At 55.1% G+C, this 4,761-nt stretch overlaps 1 protein-coding gene across 6 annotated transcripts in view; it reads right to left on the bottom strand.

Annotated features, from left to right (window-relative positions):
* TLE3 (TLE family member 3, transcriptional corepressor) overlaps positions 1-4,761 on the bottom strand; it is a 24,579-nt gene that overhangs the window by 15,231 nt on the left and 4,587 nt on the right. The window lies entirely within an intron of this gene.

Here is a 4,761-nt window from a genome sequence, read left to right as displayed (position 1 = left end):
ACCCCCCCCCCCCACCCCGAGGCTCGCTTGGAGAGCAGGCCACGGCAGAAAGTTCCAGATCAAGAGGGAGCTCGGGGCCAGTGGAAGGAGCGCTAAGGTCACTGGATGTCAGGGTGGAGAAGAGAGTTAACAGGAGGACTTGTGGCTTTGGGACTTGACAGAGGGGGCTCGAATCCCAGCTCTGGGACTTCCTGTGTGACCTCAGGCAGGTTCCTCATTAAGTGACCTCATAGCTAACACTTACCAGGGGGCTTACAAGGGGCTTCCCACACAAAATCTACACACGTGTCTCCCTGTATCATCGTCCACAGCAGCGGTAACAATCTGCAATGAAGCGTTCTGCTCCCTGATGCCCCAGATGCCCCCTCCCCAGACCAGCCCCGGTATTCTCTTTCCAGTCTGCATCCTACCCCCAAGGGACTGGTGTGGGCAGCCTTGCTGCCTTCCCAGCAGCCACTACAAAATGCCCTTTATCTTATCATTCCTAACGTTGTGCCTAGAACTTCCAGAACTGTGCGGCAGGCTACGCCACGGCCAAATACTTCCGAGGGGCGGCGGGGGCCTTGGATAGGCGGATGGCCACCTAGGCACCCATCTTCTCAACCAGTGCAGGAGAGGGGCACCAGCATCTGCTGCATGCCTGAGTGAATGCCTGGCACTTTCCAAAGATCACCTCTGACCCTTCCCAACAGGAGGAAAAGGAGGGGTCAGGCCTGGTTTATAGAAGGCAAAGTGACCCTCGGTGGGCTGGAGTGGGCAGCCAGTAGCTAGCCAAGTCCAAGAGCGAGTGAGACGGGCCAACCACCAATCTGATTCGAAGAGTGTTCCTAAGGAGACCCTCAAGGCCAGAAGGGTTGGTGGGGGTGATGAGGAGCAAAAATCTAACCTGTCAGTATGAACTTGGCTTTGGGCCACAGCTCACAGACAACAGAACCCAAGGGGGAGGCTCTAAGAGGCAGTGAATGTGAGCAATCAGGCGTTAGGGGCCCTGCTCTCCCCCCACCAAGCTACAAAAGGCAAACGGGGCTCACCCCAAAGTCAATGGCAGCCACGGCCACCACCACACTCATGGCCCCTGGGGCCTTGCTTCTCAGCGCTGGGTGAAAGGCTTGCACCCATGGTAGTCACTCAGCGCTGGGTCATCCACTGTTAGGTGGTTTATGGAAGCCACAAGCCGAGATGCCAGAGCAGGAACAAAAGCCCAGGGGGCCCCATGGGGCGACCCAGCCCAGCCCGAAGACTCACTCTTTTTAGACCCGGGAGCTCACACCTGAGCCCCCTCATCTTTTCTTTTTAAAGAAATTATCATTGTGAGGCCTTATTATAAGAACAATTACATGCGGTCATTAAATATTGAGTATGGATTTAAAGTTTTTTCTTAAAAAAATTACCCTTCAATCCCACTCTCTAGAAGATTCCACCCTTAATCTCTTCAGATTTTCCTTTATGGAAATCTATAAATTGTGACTATATTCCTAAAGACATAGGCTCTTGCTAACCTTACTACCATACAACTGGATGTGAATCGAAGACTGTTCTGTACAAATCAACACGCCCTTTCCAATGGCTACCCACCATTTCCTGGTGTAGACCGATGATCCAACTCTATCACACGCCCAGTTCTAAGGAAAGTCTCCGCCAACAGCCCTGTGGTTTTAGACCAATTGCTGGCAGGCCTTTTGATTTTGCCAGTGTTAACTATTTAGTAAAATCCCAGAAAGCAAGGAGGGAGGTATTTAATCCACTTGTTATAGCGCACAGTCAGGAAGATCGCCGGAGGGAGCAGAGAGGGGAGGAAACGGAAAGGGGAGGAAATGGCCTCAGGGAAGGAGCCACTTGGGCACAAGGCTGGCTCCTTCCATGAACAATTCGGTTTCTAGAAAAAGAACTTACTAAGGATTTGTGCTCAGGGAAAGATGTCTAAGAACTCCAAACATTCTGATTCCTGCCTTACTGGGTAAGTTTCGCCCTCTTACCCGAGCCTGCCCAGTTTCAAATGCCACCTCTTCTGGAAACGTTTCCCATCATCCCGGTCAGGATGGATGTGTCCCTTCTGAGTTCTGACGGCTCAGACACCAGGGCCAGGGCGGACGTCCTAAAGGATAGAGGCTGGATGTCCACCTTATCCGCCACGAGACCTTCAATGAGTCAGCGGACATCTCGGAGTCTCTGTTCGTTGTCTCATTGTGCAAGGACCACATGCATTACGCTACATGGAAAGGCAAAGTAGGTGCTCAAGTAACCTAATGGAAAAGATAGCCGGGGAGAGGAAGTTAAGCCAGCAGAGTGGTTCTGTCCGGAGGTGACCACCTCCCACATCCTGCACCTCCTCTCCGAGGCCCGCTGAGATGCGGCTGGAACAGTTTGTGGGGACAAGGAGCATCTGTGGGGTGTCCCGCTTCCCAAAAACATAAACCAGTCAACCAGCAGGAGGAATCTGGACCAAAGGCTACGGTGGCTGTTTGGCGAACAAGGGCTTTCAAAGCTGTTGAGCTCTGAAGCCTGGAAGGTTTTCACTCATAGCATGTCAGGCGCCAGTGTCCTCTTTGCAACAGGGGAAAGGAAATATCCATATACATCCCATCATTGAGTACAAAAGCACCTCCTGGCATAGCCAGAAAGTCGCTCCAGGTCTCCTTTGCACAGTTTGAAGGCACAGTCAGGAGTGGCCCAGAAGGTTCCAGGAAACAGGGACTTAAGAGCCGACCCCCAAGGCCTCTCTCTTGGGGCGAGGGCAAATGTCAGCACCTGCAGGGTGCAGCATCTGCTAATGACAGTCTTGGTCGCAACAGAGAGTGAGACAAGTTTCTCCCCAGCGTGGCAGGGGAAGCTGTTTGAGAAGGATCCACAGGCCCTTGCCAGCCCCGTGTCGCAGCCTCAGCCCTTCCGCGGGCGGGTGGCACCGCCGGGTGTCCTCAGTCGCCTGTGGCATGTCCCTGACTTCAGAGGACGATGTGCTGGAATACAGTGCCATGCGAGGGGGGGTGGGGGTGACAACCGCGGAGAAAACGGAGTCAAGTCCACTGTCCCAAGAAGGGACCGCATTCACCGCTTGGCTGCAGCCCGTCTCCAGTGTCCACCATTCCTTCCAAGGCCGAGACTTCTCCATCCGGGACGTGAAAGGAAGTCAGCGATCCCCTGTCCACCCCCAGCCCCAAAGAGGGGCTCAGGATCTGGAACCAAGCCCACTCAGCGGTGTTCGTCCTCCCTGTAATAATAGTTCGTGCCAGCACATGAGCGCGTAAGCGAATCCCTTGATCCATCCGGGTGGCACGCGCCCGTTGCCCTGGGTTCAGAAGGTACAGCCACTTACGGCAGAGGCTGACAGGGAAACTCTTCCTTGTAGAGGGCATGTAATTGGATTACGCACACCATGCTTTAGAGCCTCTGCTGGGTGATTTAATGCTTCACGTCGCAGGTTCACGATGTGGGTTGAACTTGGGGAAGCTGTCTAACCATTTGCAGAGCCAAGGCCCACTGAGGACACCCACCAGAGGAGGCAGAGTCCTAACTGCATTACATAAACCTTCGCCGCCCTCCCAGGGGAACAGAGAGAGCCGCCCTGGGCCTTCCCCGATCCTTCCAGCACACATAGCCAGTGGGTCCGGCACGGCCACACTGCACTGAGCTTCCGAGCTCTGTAATAGCTTTCAGAGCCCCCAACAACCATGGATGTCCTATCTCAGAGATGGGGCCGGGCTCGGGGACAGGGCTCATCCCGCGCACCGTCTCCCCACCGCACCGCCGGCCTGAAAAAGACCGATGTCTTCTGAAGCCCGCCTGCCCTCTCCACCTTCCTCCTCGTGGAAAATGCAGTCAACTGAATCTGACACATGGACATCGCAGAGCGAATGCAAAACACCCTCAGGCATGGCTTCCAAATACCGCGTAGTTTGTGACAAGCTACGATCTCCCCTCTTTTTCCTCCTCACTCCCCACCCCCCACCCCCACCCCATTTCCCAAAACTAAAGCCAGCACTTCATGACCTGTTTTCCATGAATACATTTCCAAAGGAAGGCAGACCAAACTGTCAGGGTACGTATGAATCCCCTCCATCCGTCGGGTTCTGTCACCAGGGGCCAGGGCAGGGTCTGGAAATGGTTGCTGGGTCGGCTCGCAGGGAAAAACTTCTGCCGATGGATGCCCTCTGCAGGATGCCCTCTGCAGGACGCAGCTCGAGGGACAAACCGCCCCCACCATGCTTCAGAATCTTGACTCTCCCAGCTATTCAGATCCAAGCAGAAAGGGCCTCTAACAGAGTGGGGACTCCATGACAGAGCTGTCTGGCGGCCCCGTCTTCCTCGAGGATATCTGAGTTCCCTGGAGGGTGGGAGCAAGCCTGGGCTCCCTCCCTCGGCCCCGTCCCCTCCCCCTTCACAGCGGCCAGGAGACCCTAGAAAGACTACACCAGACAATGAATGTGCCACTAGGGACACCCACGCCCGCCAGACTCATGGCGTGGTCAAGCTAAGACCCAGCCTCAGGGTCTTTCAACTCCATGCCCAAGAGAGCCATAAATGCTGCAGTGAAGCAGGCACATCATGTGACAGTTACCAAACCCGCCTCCATCCTTTCACAAATGGAGACCCTGAGGCCTGGGGGAACGGCGACTGGACCTAAGCCCTCCTAATTCCCAGACCAGGAGCCCAGGCTACCTCTCCCTCTAGACGGTCAAATCCAGTAACACCACGGGGCCAGCCACCGGTTGCTACTGAGAGCCCTTTACTGCTGGGCCCAGGACCCAGGGGTCCTTCTGCCTG

Source organism: Crocuta crocuta, unplaced genomic scaffold, assembly GCF_008692635.1.
Source record: "Crocuta crocuta isolate KB4526 unplaced genomic scaffold, BGI_CrCroc_1.0 scaffold130, whole genome shotgun sequence".
NCBI classification, from domain to species: Eukaryota; Metazoa; Chordata; class Mammalia; order Carnivora; family Hyaenidae; genus Crocuta; species Crocuta crocuta.
The sequence above is the reverse complement of the archived record's forward strand: the minus strand, read 5'-3'. Positions and strand labels throughout refer to the sequence as shown.